We start from the raw sequence: 20,489 nt of genomic DNA, 5'->3' as shown, positions 1-20,489 counted from the left end.
TTGTGTTCTACTCAGTTTCTAGTGGCAGAATGTTTTAAACAATCCCTTTTAAGCTCTTTGATTGCTAACATCCCGAAGGTAGTTTTACAAATTTGTTCATTTGTCCCTTATTCTCAAACTTCTCACATGCCCCAAGTCTACGATGCCTACCAGCCCTTCTATCATTCACCTGGGCTGTCCCCATTTTCCTCCTATGTCTTTACTAAGAGGGAGCTTTAGAAATGAATACCTCCAGATTTTAATTCAAAACAAATATTTCACTCTTCTCCGAAAAGTGCCTATCTGTATTAACATGATGCTTGTTTGGCCCCAGCATAGAACCCAGGATGGAAAAAGGAATTGAAAGATGTATTATGTAAGGTGGCCCCAGAATTCAGTGGGAGGAAACTACCAATAAACAATTACCACAAAATTCGATTGAGTTTCTGATATATTTAGCCGAAGATGTAGACACAGTCCACAGCAGGTGGAGTCTTGTAGACCGGAGCACGTCAGTTTCTCCCTGTTTGACAGTCTTGCATATTCATTCAGGAAAAAGGAGTATGCTAAAAATTGATACATGGATGGGCAGACACGTTGCCCCTCTTGATTCCTGATGGGAACCAGCGACCAGCAAGACTCCATGTGCATCTAGAAGGAGGATGAAGAGCTGTCAGCCTGGTGCTCCTGATTTCTATCTCTAATTTCACAGTGTTCCCATTTCCCAAGCTCCAGCCTCTACTCATCTCTTACTCTGCCATGGTACAGGCAGTTGGCTCTGACCTTTGTCTGATCAAAAATCCAATTATCCACAAAATACTATACTCGCCCAAAAAGAAAATTATAGTAGGTGATATCTTTACTGCAAATAGAAGCATTTGGTCAGGGTAATTTCATAACCTAAAGAAAAATTAGGTAAACTTATATGTATGTGCAGTCATGATTATGACTATATGTATCGGTCTTCTTGGGCTGCTATAACAAAATGCCATAGACTGGGTGGCTTAACCAACAGAAATTTACTTTCCCATGGTTCTAGAAGCTGAGAAGTCCCAGATCAAGGTCCTGCAGAGTTGGTGTCTGGTGGGACCCGTCTTCCTGGCTTACAAATAGCTGTGTCCTTCTAGGGCCTTTCTTCTGTGCATGCACTTGGAAATGTCTCTCTTCTTATAAAGCCACCAATCTGCTGAGATTAGAGCTCCACCCTTATGACCTCATTTCATCTTCATTACTTCCTAAAAGCTCCATCTCCAAATATAGTCACATTGAAGGTTAGGGCTGCAGTGTAGGCATTTGGAGACAGGGGCACAATTCCATCCATATCCTATAACGGTCACATGGACATCACTCATAAAAATTTATTCAGGAAATTAACATATTGTAATCAATTGTGAAGTCATCCTATTTACTCTATAGCCCATACCAGTCGCTCTGTCTTTCACTTCTAGGCCTCTCTCAATAATAGGATAGCTTTTCTTATCACCTTTTATTCCTGATGAGTTCAGTCAACACATCCAGCATTATTTCAGCAGTTGGTACATAAAAATCAACAACGCTGCTTTTCACGCCCCAGCCAATTTCTTACGTCATACCGGCCAGTTCTGTTTTCTGACATTTGAACCTGTGGCACTTTTCCTATTCAGGCCTCTCTAGTAGCTCATTGGACACTACAGTCCCTAATGTCTCTGAGATGTGGAAGCTGTACCGGAAGTAGTAGCCGCCTCACATCCATATGAGTTGCATGTCGTGTCTGAAGCTCAGCTCCCCACACTTCTGAGACCTCACTATTTGTCAAGAAAAGGAGACCTTAATTGTGGTCATTGTATTTTCACCCTGTCTCCCTGAGGTTTTTCAGATTCCAACCCCAGTATATCACTCTTGATTTCCCTCTACTTACCATTAAAGCCTTCCGAGCACTCTTCCCGTCATGCCCGTGAACACATGCGCTATTCCCACCACCACTTTACCTCCAAGCACATAAACACTGTCCTTTCAGGGTCCGTTTGTCCATTATTGCCATGCAGTGACCTCTCTTCAGCAGAGAGCTTGTATCTCACAGCCCCTATAGATCACTTGCCCTGTGTATATTGAGAAAACATCACAGAACTCAAGCCGTCAGACCAAAGCCTAGCCTGTTGTCCTAATTACGGGCAATACAGCTTGGAGTTTTCTTGAATATTTTCCAAGAAAGTAAGCATACACTCCCCTGACAGTCCCGGCAGGTGCTACTGTGATAAAAGAACACTAAAATTGACACTTTATGACATAGATCATACGTGTCTGGCAAATCTAAACCTAGAAGCTATTTTAGATGGCTCTGAGGTATTTGGGGAATCGTTTTAAAAACTTCAGCGGTTTCTCAATCAACAGTGGAAATAGTATAAAAACTTCTTATTTACTAATAATCTTCAGTTTATTATGACTTTATTCAATGCTTTTCCTGTCCAAGACCTCGCTTACCTGATCTTTCTCCTGACTGTAGCTGAAGAGATTCATGATAGAGGCTTGAACTAAACTGGATCATGAGGTTATTGTGGTTTTTGTTTTGTTTTTTATGGTAGGAATTTAGAATGGAGACTGAGAAGTTAATCACTCTCTATGGGCCCCTTGAGCTAAAGGCATATGAGTCCAAGACCTGCAGGATATTCTTCCACCATAGAGAGGGCCAGGCTACAGAGAATGATGCTTGAGGCTCAGGTACAAGGAGAAGCAGAATTAGGATCCAGGCAGCCACAGAGGGAGAGGGACAATGACTGACAGAACGAGCTTCCCAGTTGCTGTTTCCACTGGCTTCTGAGGCCTGGCAGCTGCCCCTTCACTTGAGTTCCATGACCTCCCCTACGTGGTGGGGTGAATGGCATTATGGACTGAGTGTCTCTGTCCCTCCAAAAGCCCTAGGTTGAAAGCCCCATCTGCAATGTGATGCTATCAGGAGGTGGTAATTAAGTCATGAGGGTGGAGCCTCAGGAATGGGGCTGGTGCCTTTATAAGAGCCATTTCACAGCTTGCTTCCAGTCTCTGCTCTCTGCCACCTGAGGAGGGAACAATAAGATGGCCATCAGTAAGCCAGGAAGTGGGTTCTCACCAGACCCTGGATCTGTCGACAGCTTGATCCTGGACTTCCAGCCTCCAAAACTGTGAGAACTAAATGTTGGTTGTTGACGCCATTCAGTCTGTGGTAATTTGCTCTAAGAGCCCAAACTTACAAAGATACATGGTGACCCCCAAAAGTTACGTCCATCTGAGATCTCAGAATGTGGCCTTATTTAAAGTCAGGGCCTTTGCATATGAGTAAGGTAAAGATCTCAAGATGAGATCATTCTGGATTAGGGTGAGCTGTAAATCCAATGATGGGTGTCCTGTTAAGAGACCAGAAAATGGAAGACAGAGACAGAGATTGTAGTAATGCTTAGACAAGCCAAGAGAGGTGAGGATTGTAGGACAAGTACTGGAAACTCGGAGAGAGTCAAGCAAGGAATCTCTCCAAACATCCTCAGAGGCAGGGCGGCTCTGCTGACAGTATCGAACTTCTGGCTTCCAGAACTGTGAGGAGATAAATTTCTCTCATTTTAAATCAGCTGGTTTGTGGCAATTTGTTACGGCAGCCCTGAGAAACTAATATACCCTGTAAATCTTGTAATTCATCCTAACATGAGCACAGCTTAATTTTACTAAAAAACAGAGGTTATGCATAAATAAAAGTAGTTTTCCAAAGGCAATAGAATTATTGTAGAACAATTAAAATGTTATTTAAAATCTTAAAATATGCAACAGGGGCGCCTGGGTGGCTCAGTCGGTTAAGCGCCCAACCTCGGCTCAGGTCATGATCGCGTGGTTCGTGAGTTCGAGCCCAATGTTGGGCTCTGTGCTGACAGCTCAGAGCCTGGAGCCTGCTTCGAATTCTTTTTTTTTCTCTCTGTTCCTCCCCTGTTTGCACTCTGTGTCTCTCTCTCAAAAATAAATAAACACTAAAAAAAATTAAAATATTCAACAAACTCGAATCATAACAAGGAGATCATTTATAACAGGGATAGTAAACTCCCCATAATTGTATATTCAGCCATTTGACATAAGCTCAACATCCAATATGAATATTTTCCTTCCCAAGATGTAAAGATTCTTGCATGAGTATCCTTTTGTTTCTTAATCATCCCTGGGAATGATAATTGCTTTTCTCTATGTGCACCAAAGTGCAGTGCAAATATATAGAATATGAAACTGAAAACAGGAAAAGGAAAAGGGGCAGGGGTTCTAAGGACTCTTGACTGCATTTGCCATGCATGCTCGCCTCCACACATGGATGGGAACGCTGTCTTTGCCTGTGACCCATTCTGTAGTATTTTGGGCTACAGTAAGATATTCCACCCCCTCACCGGGGGGTGGGGGGGTGGTGGGCATCCAAACATCAAATCCACATAGACCCAGAAAATCGACCCAAACACTGGAACAGGAAATGATTTAATCGAACTCCCTCAGTTTACAGAGAAAAAGCTAAGGCCCAGCCAGGTGATGTGAATGCCCTACAGCTGCGTAGCTACTTAATGTATCTTTGCCGCTAGTAAATGCAGGAATAAGGAGGTAGTGGGGGTGGGCTACGTAGAAATTCACAAGCCTGAAAAGGAAAAGAAAAAAAAAACCCAAAACAGCAAAAGCAAAACACTACAAGATTTTAAAATGCTATTTTGTGGTCACTGGAGGAAACTTTGAATTCTGCCTTATCCAATTTCTCTGTCCCCGAAGTGGATACGAAAGAGAAGTTCATGTTTCTTTTGAAATCTATGTTGTCTGTTCAATAAACACTGAACGGTAAGAAAATTAGGTTCTGCCCTGCCCTTGTCTGTATTTTTCAGCTAGGTGTGTATTCCCAAGTCGCGTCACACATCTGCAAGAAAATTAATCCAAAAGAGGAAAATAGGGTTTTTATTTAAAGTTTGAGGCATTTCTTAAAACATAAGTATTTGGTCCAATGGGTCACTGATTCCATTTTCAGTACACTGATAACAAAATCCATATATTTAAACATCAAAAAAAAAAATCATGATAACGTAAACCTTTTACTTGTTTTTGCTTCTTCTCCGTGACATTTCTTGAGGGCTTAGGCATTTGGCCCCTAATTTTATTTTCACTTCACTGCTCTGACAGCTAAGCTGCATAGCTTGACATGGAGGAAAAAAAAAATCAGTACCCATGGTTGAAATATGTAATTTCCTTGGTTTGGGACAGCTTGCAGTGACTGGTCACTTACTTCCCAGCCATCTTGGTTGGTTTTACTGACAGGATGGGTCACACGGCTTTGCGATGAAAGATGAATTGGAAAGAAAAGGGGGAATATAATCATCTGGTCCCAGAGGCCAGTGCAAGGAAGATGCCCTGGATAGCTTAGCACTAACTTGAATCCCTGCCCCCTTCCACCCACCAGGACAGGAATGTCAGCGTGGTCGATGCTCCTGATTTAATATTCTTGGCATTACTCAGGCAGGAAAGTAGTGGTGTGGTTTTTTTTTTTTTTTTTTTTTTTTTTGGGTTTCGTTTGTTTGTTTCAAGCAGAGTCCCTGTATTGTCTGGAATCCTTATAATCATTTGCTTCTACTCTCAAATCCTGGCAAGTTAGTCTTACGATTTACCAGTAAGATCCTCATTCTATTCAGACAGGAATTCTCTCAGGCTGTCCCTCGTGACTGCTGCTATCTTGGTCGGTTGCTACCTCAGGCCTTTGGCAAATCAATTGTCACCTTGATTCCAGCCCCTTTATAGACAACTTTCAGGTGAGACTGTTAGATTCCAAGGAAACAGAAGCCTCCATCCAGCCTTCCTTTAGCTGTATCTATGATTTCCATTATTTCTCACTCGGAAACAGCAAATTGCACTGAAATCACTCACTTCTTGGGACTAGGCTATTGAATAGTCTCAAAATCTTCAGTTGTTGTATACTGTTTGGGGACAAAGATCTTGCTGCCTTTCAAGCCTAACCAGAAGCCACAGAGAGTCATTTTCTTAGCCAGATTTGAAAGAAGTGCCTGTATTTGCTGAGTTGATAAATTGTAAATGAACTCTGTATATTGTGCACTGTCATGGAAAAGGAAAACCTAACATTTAAATATCTACTCCTCAAAAATAAGCAAGAAAAAATAAAGAGTGAAAGTTGAAGGAATTTTTTCTTTATTTTGAGAGACAGAGAGAGGGCTCACAGGCGCGTGCAAGTGGGGGAGGGGCGGAGAGATTCCCAAGCAGGTTCCACGCCGTCAGCGAGGAGCCCAATGCTGGGCTCGAACTCACGAACCGTGAGATCATGACCTGACTGAGCCACCCAGGAGCCCCTGTCTTTTCTTTTTCTACAAGACCTAATGCAGGGCTGCACCGTAACTAGGCGGCTGTGAGCACGGGGCTGCTGCTTCTCACCCAAGTCGGTCAATGCAGTGACCTTACCTTAGGGACGGGCTTGGGGAAGAGCTGCCAGAGGTATAGTCAGGCAGGGGACAGATACCTTGTCACCTTAAGTTTGCCTGCAGCACAATTAATTTAGGGCCCAGCTGGCACACTCTGAGAGAAGCCTCAGGTCTGGGAATACCTCTCCCTCCCTAGTGAATTGAAGGGTTTGAGGCTGACATGTGTTTTTTTCTGGTCACTCTGTGTGTTCTGCTTGGAATTGGGTTTACCTAACATTGAATGCCCCCTTGCCCTTTAATGTAACAGAACATATATATGTTATTTATCTCTTTTCTCTATTCTTGTATATTCCAGCCTTTCCAGCTTATCACCGTTATTTATGGCTCTACTAAAATGTAAAACTGGCTTCAGAAATGTCAAACAGAATAATGGGAATGGAGAAATCAGAGACAGAAGTCAGCTCTAACCGGTCCCATAGCTCCTGCTCCTACATGGCACATGTGAATTATTTTCTTATATGGAGTGCTTTTGTGGCAATGTGAAAATGCCATTCTTTAAAACACACACACAGGCACAAACTTGTCTACAGAGGTAAAAAGACTATTTGCTGAGATGTCAGTTTACTGAATTAAGTATATATTTAGTCCTACCTCCATTTCATATTTTTTGGTAGGCTCTTTTTGGTAACAGTGAGCTATGTAAGCTCATTTTAATGGGCTATATTTAAATCAAAAGAGAAAATTAGAAAGGAAAAAGAAAGAAAGCTGAATTATTCAAAATGGAAAGAATGGAATAATTTCTTATGAAACAGCAAATACTGGTAGGTAGGGATGAAAGTCAAAAGTAACTGGAGCAGGGGCACCTGGGTGGCTCAGTCGGTTAAGCTTCTGACTTCGGCTCAGGTCATGATCTCACGGTTTGTGGGTTTGAGCCCACATCTGGCTCTATGCTGACAGCTCAGAGCCTGGAGCCTGCTTCAGATTGTGTCTCCCTCTCTCTCTGTTCCTCCCCTGCTCGCACTCTTTCTGTCTCGCAAAAATAAAACATTTAAAAAATACAAAAAGTAACTTGAGCAAATTTCTATCATTCTCATAAATGAAAAATTACCCATTAGGCACTAAGAAAATGGGGAGTCCTAGGTACTAGTTATGGATCTTTTTCTAGGCATGCAATAGATAAACTTCTCCGCCGTACGGTACCTCCATTTCCTCATGCAGGAAAAGGAGAATTAGAACAGACAGTGTCTAAAGTCTGAAGGTATGTACATTTAAGTCAATTTTAAAAATTCATATGAAAAAAATCAGAGGGGGTTAATGAGGGTATGATTTTGAAAACTTCACTGATTATTTTTAATAATGGTATTTTTCTTTTAAAAATAGGATTATGTTTATAAATGACAACCTATTTCTAATTTACACATTTGTTCGTATGCAGCTAATCTCATTTGGAACATCATCAGACATCTGGAGGGTAGATGCAATTAAACTGACTTTTAAGTGTAGACGCTGAGCCGCAGAAAAACTCAAATAGTGAAAAAAATACAAGGCCCGGACCCAAAATCCAAGTTTTCTGAGTCCTGGAGCCATACTTACTCGTTTAAGCCTAGCCTAGCTACTTCTTTGAAGGTACAAGAAACATAAATAACCTCTTAAAGAAACATTGAATACATCCCTAAAATACTGAGATTAATTCCAGTAAATTTGAGGGAGATCGTAGAAAACAGAAACGACACGGAGTTCTGAAAGGCTCAGAACATCACACATACAAATCTCTCTCCATGCCAGAGCAAGAGTGAGGAGAGGCTATTATTAATGCCTGTTATGCATACAGGCCGTCTTAGCTTGGTTCCCTGGAAACACAGTGTAAATTGGAGATCTAAGTGCTCCCTATTTACTGGGGATTGGTCTTGGGGATTATACATGTGAGGCAGTAAACGAATCAGGGGCAAGCAGGGGACAAGTCTGAACCACGATGTACTTGCAACGCAGACCTCAAGTGATTCTTCAGGGAGCCCTAGAGCTGAGCTCCCTTACGGAGCTGCCTCTTCCTGAGACCAGGGGACAGTCCTTTGTATCCCTACATTGATCCGCATTTAGATGCAGGCTTTCCCTTGGATGGAGACATAACATTGGACGGAGTGATTTCCTTCCACCCAGGGAGATTTTCACATCAGGACTGCGCTGTCAGATGTTAGCACCCAGTGTCCCAGCAGCTAAGGTAATCAGGTCTCTCCATCCTAGTGGGGCATCTGGGTGGTCACCACAGCATCTGCTCCACAGTCCATCTCTTGGTTAGGTGGCTCCCTTAATACCTAGCCACTAGGAGCTCAGTCATAAACAAATGTATTCAGAAAATCTGAAGGGAGGAAGAAAGAGACATCTTCTGAAAGTCAACCATTCGTCTAAGATTGCCAAGTCACTAAATCCTCAAATGAGATTCTTTTTATGTATATCACACACATTTGGCAGTTTTGTTTGTAAAACACCAGGGACTGAGAAAGAAATCTCTACTCGTATAAGTATATGAGAAAAAAAAAAAAGGAATCTAGGAGGTGACTGCTGACAGCAGTGTTTTTCTTTGTGGGGGTTAGTACGGAACAATATCAAAGACATGAGTTTCTAAGGCAGATTTAATCTAATTACATTAACCTTTCTGATCATGTTTATTTATCCTTCTCATCAAAAGCATCTTGCATATGAATCATCTCATTAACCAAGAAACAATTATTGATAAACTACAGTCTCTAAAATGTTGCTTGTCTAGGCAATGCAGGCGAGACAGAGAAACATAAAACCCAATCTTGCCTTCCACTTGTATAAAAGAAGGAAACATGACACTGAGTAGAAGACACAATAAGGTAATCACAATGTAGAGTTAGAAATATACAGAACATATTTTCAGGTAGGAGCTACATGAAATACATAAATAACCATGAGTAAATTAGTCATAACATAGAGATGACGTTCCTAATATAATGGGTAGTGGGAGAAATAGATCTAAGGTTAGATATGGCAAGATTGTAGAAGGCCTTGAATACTGAGCTAATAGATGAGGACTCTAGTAAGTAGGTTTGGAGAAAGGGATATATGCAAATTGGCCTTTTAAGGGGCATGTAAGAAACATGCAAATGGATTGGATTGATAGGACAACTTAAGGGTTTGAAAACAGTCTGTGGCATTTAAGGGCATGTTGGTTTTCCCATCCTTTAACCTGACCGGTGTAGACAATCAGCTCATTACAGAAATGGCATAAGAGATAAAAATAATAAAAATCAAAATGTCTATACATTTTTATCTCTATATGATATGACTATTATATAACTGATCAAAATATTCGGTTAAATTTTTTTTCTAAAAAATAGAGCACCTAGCAATTATGTTTTGTCTAAGCCCACAATATTCATTAATTTTCCCAAAAGCTAACCTTTCTTTCTCTAGAGGTTTGATTAACAGTAAAACACTTTGACTATATTTGCCTAGGCTATTTGAAGGCTTTCCTAATATTTGCCAAGATGTGTTACCTTTGTTTCTCTATATGTTTAACTTCTATCTTCTCTGACAATTTTATGTGTAGCTGGAAATCTAAACATTTCTTTCCTCTCAAGAAATGTATTAAACTGCAAAAACATGACATCCAGGGTTTGAACAAGACAAAACAAACCAACCTCAAGATATTCATGAACTTCAAATCATTCAAAATTCACAAATCTGTATACATTAAGCTGCAGGAATTTTAGCAATATGTGTAATGTGACATGCTGTCTGCTTTACATCTAGACTAAATAAAAATGGCAGTGGTTTTGTGGAAATCTCAGTACACACGAACATTATAAGATACATTAGGTAGGAAGTCTGTTATGAACATTAAAACAGCATTTTCTATATGACTTTTGCATTAAAGAACCTGACCCAAAGATCTGGTGGGGACACATGGTTACATCTCTTTTATTTTCTCAAGCATCCCCAGTTGAGACAATTTCTGGAGAGAGAAAAATTTCACCGATGTGAATCAATTTTTTCCAGTCACTGCCAGGTGGATATAGACTCTGCGTAAAGCCTTTTCCTCTACTTACCTTTTGCATACTGAGGTCTCCCCAGCTAGATTCTAAGCACTCTTTTCTTACTCATATGCACTCTTTCCTAGTTGATCTCAAGCATTCCCATGTGTAGGTGCCATCTATAATATAAATGCTACTTCAACCCAAACTTCTCTCCTAGATCCAGGCTTACATTGAATGACTTTTACACATCTCAAATGATAGCTTAATTTTTCCCAATATGTTATTTTACCCTCCCAGACACCTTCTTGGCATAGTCAACCACATTTCAGTAAATGGTGCCATCATACGCTTAGTTACCAGCCAAGAACCTAAGATTCACCTTTGATCCCTCCCTTCTCTTACCCCTCAGGTCCACCAACCAGCCTGCCTTGGGGCTTCTGTATAGATCCTTACCTGCTTTTTTCTGTCTCTGCTCTCTTTACCAGGATCCAAGCCACAGTGATGTCTTGTCTGGATTATTCATTACATTGGTCTCCCAGTTGCAACTTTTACCCTTTCAACCTACTCTCCCAAGAAGCCACAAAAATGATCTGAAAATGAAACTCCTATCATAGGAGCAAGATACTGCAAGATGCTTCCCACTTAAAACCTTTGGCTTTCCATGACTGACAGGGTTCTGCATGGCTTGGCCCTTGCTTTCCTTTCCAATCCTTTATTTTTCCAGCCACTGGACCCATTGCACTAGTCATACACTAAATTCTCCCATCTCAGGGCCTTCAAATTTACTCTTTTCCTGTCCTTTGATGTGAGTGGATTTTCCTTTAAGTCTCCATTTAAACTTCAAATCCATAAAGAGTTCCCCACCCTAAACCATCTTAAAGTAGGTTTTCTAATCTTTTCTCTGTTTTAAAGATTCAATTATTAACACATAAAGACCCAGAAACCCCACTTTTGTTTTTTTATAACACTTTTCACAGTCAGGATTTTATTTATCTGATTACTTAGGTCTCTCCCACAAGAATGTGAGTCGCAAGTTAGGATCTGTTGAGGTTCGATTCCTCATACTAAACACAGTGCCTGTCATCTAGAAGATAAGCCAAAAATACTCTGGGGTGAATGAGTAAATGCATGGATGAATAAAATTTGGAATTTGAATTTAAAATGTCAACAGTACTAACATTACAAATTCCTTTCTAGAAATTATTTTCTGAGAGCTTAGTGGTTAAGGGTATTGGTAGAACTGACGAACAGCCACCATCTTGGAACAAAATTCTTCTCAAAGTCATAGTATGGAAAAATATAGGAAGTAAAATATTTCCATGAGGAAAAAAATAGACCATTTGTAATAAGATTGCCACAAATTTCTGGCTGTTTCAAAAGGAATTGGCAGTCTCCAGTTGAAATCAAGCCAAGGACAGTAAATAGGATGTGGTAATATATCTCAGGAATCATTGGCAAAGTTGGAGGAAGACAATTTTTCAACCGCTGCTTCTATATTTGGGCATGAGATAGTACCATTAGTCTTTTTCTTCTTTTTAACAGTGACACAATTTACAATTTCAGGAAAACTACTTCTTTATTCCTAAAAATGAGTCTAATTTCATAATCTTCACATTTAATAGGGTGTGAATTCATAGGGCCTTAACATGATGTCATAATTTGGGAATTTATGAAACACTCCAGTTTTATTTAAATTTGCTACAAAATCACGATTATAATTAAAGCACTTGGGTTTTGCTTACACTGGCATTGCAAAAGAGGCAAACCAGTAAGACATATTTCTAATGCTAAAATACATGAACAATCTTCGGTGGTTCATTTCATAATTTTGGAACCAAGACTGAGTTTCTTCTTAAAGGGAGGAATTTTTGCAGACCTCTTACATTATGTCTATTCCCCAGAGTTTCATTGTCACTGTCAAAACTCTAGTCCCCACTTGTGATTTTGATGATGATGTATTTTGCTTGCTGGGGCAGAGACAAAGCTATGTGTTCACCAGACCTGCTTTTATTTTCCTCCTGGGCTTAGGGAGACTGTTTCTCAGCCCTGCTTAAAGTTAGGGTGGGGCCATAGGACTGAATTCTGGTCAGTGTAATGTGTGTGGAAGTGATTTATATTGCTTCCATATCTGACCCCTAAAGATCTTACAAGGTCTTCTTTGATTCCTCTTTGCTTTACTATTGAGACAAAGGTAGAACCTTCTGGTGTGGAAGTTCCAAGATTTCACAATCACTGAATAGAAGGAACCGAGGTCACTGAGTAACTCTGTGGGATAGAGCCACCAGACTTCATCTTCGCCTACTGGTTAACATTGGACTACAACGCATGCCAGAATTAAACCTTTACTTTGTTAAATAACTGACATTTTTGATCAGCATTTTTATACTAGTCAGTCTTTCCTAACTAATACATCAGTAAACCCAGATTTTCTAACTATTCAGCTAAACCTTGGGACCACATTTTGTTTTAATTAAATTATGTTAGCTATTGAGCACTTTGTGAGAATTGCCTTATTGAAATAAATGAGGATAATTATTTAAGTATCTTATTGGCCAGTTACATGTATCATTTTATTTTATTTTTTTTTTTTGTAGTAAAAAGATTTTTTTTTTAATTTTTTTTTCAACGTTTTTATTTATTTTTGGGACAGAGAGAGACAGAGCATGAACGGGGGAAGGGCAGAGAGAGAGGGAGACACAGAATCGGAAACAGGCTCCAGGCTCTGAGCCATCAGCCCAGAGCCTGACGCGGGGCTCGAACTCACGGACAGTGAGATCGTGACCTGGCTGAAGTCGGACGCTTAACCGACTGCGCCACCCAGGCACCCCTGTAGTAAAAAGATTTCAAGAAGACTTTGAAGTCAAAAAATAAAACTTGTGATACAATTTTCTGAATGCTGAAGTCAGGTCAGCAAGTATATAGTCAGTCATTTAGCTGTGTAAGATTAAAGGTCCACTACTTTTTAAAAAATAAAATATATCTCAGTCTGAAAATTTATTCTGTAATGTATATATTTTCCTATAAATTCCCTACATATACACTGGAGATATAAAAAAAAATACCTATTTTATTTGGAAGAATACAGTTTTTGAAGTCAGGCTAACATAGTTTTACTTTTGGTTCTATTACTACTTCTGGTTTTGTGGAGATACAAGTAGTCAAAATGCCTTTCTCAGATTTCATTTTTTCATCCGTAATATGGACCTATCAATACTTAATATTCTTGGTTCTTGTGAGAGTCAATAAAATATTCTATGCAAAGAACATAATATAGCACCTGATGGATGGCAGGTACTGAATAGTGACTTAGAAATATGTGGTGTAGTATATATGGTAAAATAATGCTTTTTCCTTTTTGTGATATTTATCAATCATGATGAGAAAATATATGAATAAGGAAAAAAATGTGCCAGGTGACTCTCTTAAACATGCTTTTGATCAGTTTATCACTATAAAACCAGAATCTATTAGACCCAAAGAGCCTTTCAGACCAATTAATATGGAGAGCCCCGATATGTAAACAAGTATTACAATGTTTAAATCGTGCTATTGTCTATGGTTGTGTCATGAATATACCAGACAACTAGGGATCTTCAAGAGTGGGACTTTTGATTTTAGAGAGAATTTTCTCTTGTTGATGATTATGTGGCCTAAAAGAGGATCCCAATAATTAAGGACACATTAGGAGAAAACAAGCAAGGAGATTGACAAATTACATGAATGAAATAAAGTTAAATGTCAGTGCACAGTAGGAAAAAATAGTTTCTCTTAAGAATCATAGATATAATTTTTGTGTTTCACTTGATTTTCTAATGATTCAAGCAATCAAATTATACAAAATTCTAACATTTTAGAAGTACGAAAAATTCCTTAAATTTATAAAATCTATTGGTATAAAAATCAAACATTCTTACGGGCACCTGGGTGGTTCAGTCAGTTAAGTGTGCAACTCTTGATTTTGGTTCAGGTCATGATTTCTCATACGGTGAGTTTGAGCCCCGTGTTGGGCTCCACTTGAAATTCTCTCTCCCCTTCTCTCTCTGTCCTTCCCCTACTTGTGCTCTCTTTCTCAAAATAAATAAATAAACTTAAAAAATCAAACATTCTTCCACAGGGCACTGGATATTTGCTTCTAAGTATTGGAATATCTTTCAGAACTCTCGAGAAGTATTCTGTTGCATATATTTTATTTTACCCAATTAGTCCAGAACATTTATCTTCCATATTTTCATTGAATTCTTCTTCGAGAAATTCATCTGAAAAGCACTAAGGTTTCCCTTTCATCTTATAAAAAAGCACATGTACATTTCAAAATTAAATTTTAATATTATCGTTAGTTCCATAATAATCAGGGATCAGAAGTAACCTCTTTCTCCCTGTCTCTTCCCCTTCTTGTCTCCTTTTCTCTATACAATTAAGGACATCTTGGAAATGTCCTCTGGATGTATCCTATTAGACATTACCTTATTAGATACTCTGAAGATGATCTCAATTGTACCTGTAATCAAGAATAATTCTGCTTTTCATCAAGGTCTCACTAGGTACTTTAGGAACTCTGAATCCAGCAGAGTCGTTATCCCTGTCATTAATTGCATTCATAAACTGGACCTGAAATTTCTCATTTTTTATAGTGGTAGGTGAAGCCTGGCAAAAAGTCTTTCAACAACACAAGCAGGAGAAGCTGTTCCGTAAAGTCAGCATTAGTACCTCCACCGGAAGCCGGGGTGCCCTCCCTCAGCCATAATTACTGTGAACAGCCCCTCTGTGAATCCCGGGAAGCAATCTCAGTGCAGGATTTAGGAGTTATGTGGTGGGTAGTACAAGTTCTTCCATGTTATGTCAGAGTCTCAAAGGACCTCTTATCAACTCCTGTCTCTTCAGGGCCTTAGGGAATATCCTTTCTACTGACTGAAAAATTTTCCCAAAAGAAAACTATACCTTTAAAAAGTAGACACCTTATACGGATACCTTATGCCCTCAATTCCCCACCCAATGGCATTTCCATTGAAAACTTTCCCAAGAAGCCCTACTGACTCATGTGTATCACGTAATCACTTCTTTTAAATTTGAATTTGTGAGGCACCTGAACCAAATGTAGCGACCACATGGTAGATCAATTTCAGATTATTTATTAAAAATATTCTGGGAGACAGACACCATATAAACAGTTATCAAAACAGCATCAACACAAAGCTCTATATGTCAAAATTATTTTGCCTATCATGACTTTCAATTAAATATTGAGAGAATAAATTTCTAGTATAACTAAGAGATTTTTAGAGTCTCTTAATAGAATTGAAGATACTTGATTTGAGTGTTTCTCAAAGACTTTTATTATCCATAACACAATATTTGCCAAAACATATCGTTTTTGAAAGGATTTTAAGGATGATTCTCAAGAGAATTTCCAGCTGCCTGCCATAAAGCCACTGAGCTTTAATATAATTACTTAAATATCTGATATATTATTTGATATATATTTAAAATTTTTTAGATGTTCATTTTTGAGAGGGAGAGGAAGAGAGAGAGAGCATGAGGGGTGAGGGGCAGAGAGAGAGAGAGAGAGACACAGAACGTGTAGCAGGCTCCAGGCTCTGAGCTGTCAGCACATAGCCTGACACGGGGCTCGAACTCAGGAACTTTTTATATAATATTTAATATATATATTATACAAGTATCTTAGTTCGTTTGGGCCGCTGTAACAAAAATACCACAAGCTGGGTGGGTTCTAAATAATGAACACTTACTTCTCACCATTCTGGAAGCTGGAAAGTCTGAAATAAAGGTGCTGGCAGAGTTGATCTCCTCCAGTAACCGGCCACTTACTGGTTCATAAAGAGCCATCTTCTCACTGTACCCTCACATGGTAGAAGGACAAAAGAATTCTCTCTAGCTTTTTAATTATTTTTTTTAAGTTTTTAAAAACTTATTTGGAGAGAGCGAGAGAAAGAGGATCTCAAACAGGCTCAGCACCGTCTGCACAGAGGTCCGACTCGGGGGGGCTTGAACTCACAGACCTTGAGATCATGATCTGAGCTGAAATCAAGAGGCGCTCAATCGACTGAGCCACGACGTGCCCCTCTCTCGCTTTTTAATAAGGATACTAATCCCATTTGTGAAAGCTCTACCCTCATGACCTATTCACCTCCCAAGGCCCCACCTCTTAATATCATCGCGTTGGGGGTTAGGATTTCAATACGTGAATTTGGGCGGGGGGAGGTATGAACAGTCCTTGCAACCAGGTTATAGATTGGGTCAGATGCAACATTTGAAATTTAACCTGAGTGATACACAGTTGGGATCTAAATATATTAAAATGGGAATTGATATAAACCGCAAGAAGAGCGGACTCAGGAAGGGAAGTTTGTTCCGGACATTAGGAGCTTCCTTGGAGCCCTAGAGGTGTCTCACCTTCCGGACCCATGGGTGTCGCATGACGTCACTTCCGCCAAGCCAGCCCTTAGCGGCTTTGAACCGTCAACGCGGCCACGACTGTGACCATCACCTGCCCCTTCAAATCCCTTCTCCTGGGCAGTTGCCTGCAGGCCCAAAAGAAGACAGTGGTGCACACACACAGGGCATGAGTAAGGGTGGAGAGCGTGTAAGCGCAGTGTGTTTAAGGAGATGGGAAGGGTTATCCATTCGACAAGGGTCTTTGAATGTCTTGTGTGTGCTGCGCTCTGTGCCAGGGGCCGAGTACGGTGGGAACCAATCAGACGCAGGTTCTGTCCCCATTGAGTTTCCTCTCTGGCGGAGAAGACCCGTGTTAACAAACTCAGTCGGTATGTGAAATTCCAAGTAGGAATAGTGGTATGACAAAAAGATACATGAGGGAGGAACCATCTAGTCAGGGTGGTCAGAGAAAGGTTCTTGGAGGAGAAGGTATCTTAGCTGAGAGCAAACGAGTAAGCAGCAACAAACTAGGTGACAGAAGGACAGTGGTGTCTTCCAAGCATATAAAACATTATGTGCAAAGAGCCTGTGGCAGAACTTCGTCAAAGAGAGCCCGGGTAGCTAGAGTGAAGAGGGAGAGGCAGTGTGGTCTGGGATGAAGTCCACAGACTACAGGGAGGGGATTTCTTTTCGTCCTACTCTCAGTACAAATCCATGAAAGCGTGTAAACAGGGGAGTCGCACAAATGTTTTCATTTAGAAATTATCACCCCGGATATTGACTAGAGAGTGCTTAGAAGCTTCGATAAATAATACCTGGCAAACGTTGATAGATACGTAATTTGAAAAGCCACATGTAATGACTAACCAATCCATTTTCTGAGACTGTAACCTCAGTTCAACCGCTTTGGCCTAGAAGAATCGGATTTTACTTTTTAATGCTAGCGTTTGCATGCCAGAAACTCTGATGGTATATTCATATTTTTTTTTATAAATATGATACTTGGTACGATTCATTCATAACACTTAAAAATAAAAGATTACAGAAAGTGTATACATATCATTATCAGAAATGACAGTCATTATTTTAACTTACAGAATTTACACTTTGAAGAAACCAGGCATAAAATCTATATGTACAAAATTAATAGTTTATGGCTAAATTCAAGAAAAACCTATCACATCGATTACCTTCTCTCCCATAAATATGTTTGTAACTCCCTGAAGAAATGGAGTTAGGCTCATATTGACAATTTCCTTAAGTGACCAACCCTGTACTTTTCAAGCTGTAGGAGCTCAATGAATACTTTCTGACTTAATGAGTTTTCTAAGTACTAACACATTCTACCTTAGAAGAACATTTTGATTTAGTGGTCAGGGTAATGGCCAGGCACTAGATGTTTTATGTTTTAGAGAATGGAAATGTCTAAACTATGATGTCCAAGTTTAGTAAGATAAAAAGAATTTCCTTCCTAGTGAAAAACATTTTTCCCTATAAAATAAGTGACACTCACTGAAATTCATATTCAATGAACTAAGAAGCAGAGGACCCGTCATAAGACTGGTATGGATTAAAAAGAGGCTGTTGATGGGGCGCCTGGGTGGCGCAGTCGGTTAAGCGTCCGACTTCAGCCAGGTCACGATCTCGCGGTCCGTGAGTTCGAGCCCCGCGTCGGGCTCTGGGCTGATGGCTCAGAGCCTGGAGCCTGTTTCCGATTCTGTGTCTCCCTCTCTCTCTGCCCCTCCACCGTTCATGCTCTGTCTCTCTCTGTCCCAAAAATAAATAAACGTTGAAAAAAAAAAAATTAAAAAAAAAAAAAAATAAATAAATAAAAAGAGGCTGTTGAAAGCACAATTGATTTATAGGGCTTGGACTCAAGGTGGAAGTTTATGGACAAGGCATTTTTTGTCATGTATTTTCCCTGTGACAGGGCATTTACAGACTAGCCAAGTGTTACTGAGCGGATGAATTTATTAAACTAACCTGCCATCCTAGGGAATTCTGATGGGGGGGGGGCAGGAGGCACTAGATGGCTTGGCCATGAGACCTTTAGTTACCTTCGCCTGCTCTCCTGGAAGCAAAAGCACACACCAAGACAGTCAGTGTTTTTACTTTGACTTAGGAATATCTGGGCTGAGAGGTGAGATCTCAGACATGTGCTGACCTGGAGGACTTTTACAAGGACAGCCTGGCCCCAAAAAAGGCTTAGGGAAAGGGTCGTAGATTGATTTGGGCCATCCCACTTTGAAACTGCCCCCAGAGAATTTCTAGATTTAAGAATCCTCCAGGAGGGGCGCCTGGGTGGCGCAGTCGGTTGAGCGTCCGACTTCAGCCAGGTCACGATCTCGCGGTCTGTGGGTTCGAGCCCCGCGTCGGGCTCTGGGCTGATGGCTCAGAGCCTGGAGCCTGTTTCCGATTCTGTGTCTCCCTCTCTCTCTGCCCCTCCCCCGTTCATGCTCTGTCTCTCTCTGTGCCAAAAATAAATAAACGTTGAAAAAATAAATAAATAAAAAAATCTAAAAAAAAAAAAAAGAATCCTCCAGGATATTCTAAATTCCCAACGATACACGTTGAAGCAATTCCAGACTGTCTGTTTCACAGGTAACCTTTCCAGAGTTTGCAACAGTGGAGTTCCCTTTAGAACTACTGATTTCCCCAAATTAATTGCTTATCTCTTTGAACTTCAATCATGGAAGCAAAGTATTTGAGTCTCTTATGCGAAAGCCCTGAGGGAATCGAGCTAGTACACCTTTTATTGTACTTTCTGGGCCTTTAAAATTACATACATTCATAAGAAAATGAATAAAGTAAAAATTTTAAAACATATAGAAAAATAGAAAGAACACTACAAAAAAGACATAAACTCACCATCCACATTAAACTATGGTTAATGGTTTGCATTTTAGGCCAGTCGAGATCTGTACTCTATGTAAATGTATACTTATATCATTATTTATGTCTATCTGGCTAAACATGTAAAACGTCTTTTATAAAGATTATGACACCTTCCTCTAACTTCTCCAGTATGAAAAGAAATGTTCTCCTGTTACCCACCTCCAGGTCCTTTGACTCTTCTGTGTAGAAACAGACGTGAGGCCAAGGATGATACAGGCAGCGTTTATTGCCAGCTCATGTGTGGGCGTGGGGGAGACAGCCTTCGTAACGGGGTACTGGGCTCCTCCCTGAACAGTGGCTAAGGAAAGGTTTTGAAGGGGCTGAGGCAGGAAAGGAGTGATGTCTAAGCGGGTAGGGGCGGAAAACACAAGAAGCTGGGCACACAGGCATTATTGACAGAACATGCTTCTGCAGACCTTGTGTGTTTTATTTGCATCGTTCAGTCTTCACCCCTGGTGTGATTTTTGGCATTACAATGATGGAGAAAATCAGTGAAAAGTCGGGGCTGGGGTCCATGTTGGCTCTGACTGGTCTGGTCTTTGCAGGGACAAACCATTTGTAAGGTGGACCCTAGAGTTTGCTTCACACTAGTGAATATCTTTGGGTTTCCTGATTGTATCTAGCACCTGCTACGTGAGCTAGAGAAATGGGTCTATGAGAGGTCCTGAGGTTTTCTGCAAGTTCTTATTTTGTAAAAGAAATGCCTCAGAAGAGAGGACTACAAATGGACAGGTATTTAAAGAGCTTTCATTTTGAAACAGGCTGAAATTGCAAGATTAGGGAGGGCATAAAGCAACTTTATCCCAAGATATGCTTTTCCAGGCAGGCACCTCAG

General features: G+C 40.2%; 1 long non-coding RNA gene across 1 annotated transcript; it reads right to left on the bottom strand.

The window, feature by feature from the left end:
* Nucleotides 1-417: 417 nt before the first annotated feature.
* Nucleotides 418-2,111, bottom strand: LOC123582641. The gene is made up of 2 exons (XR_006704497.1): nucleotides 1,877-2,111; nucleotides 418-630 (listed from the first exon to the last, which is right to left on the bottom strand). It is a non-coding gene; the product is annotated as an uncharacterized LOC123582641 (long non-coding RNA).
* Between the last annotated feature and the right edge of the window lie 18,378 nt (nucleotides 2,112-20,489).

This window comes from Leopardus geoffroyi, chromosome B1, assembly GCF_018350155.1.
Source record: "Leopardus geoffroyi isolate Oge1 chromosome B1, O.geoffroyi_Oge1_pat1.0, whole genome shotgun sequence".
Taxonomy (NCBI): Eukaryota; Metazoa; Chordata; class Mammalia; order Carnivora; family Felidae; genus Leopardus; species Leopardus geoffroyi.
The sequence above is the reverse complement of the archived record's forward strand: the minus strand, read 5'-3'. Positions and strand labels throughout refer to the sequence as shown.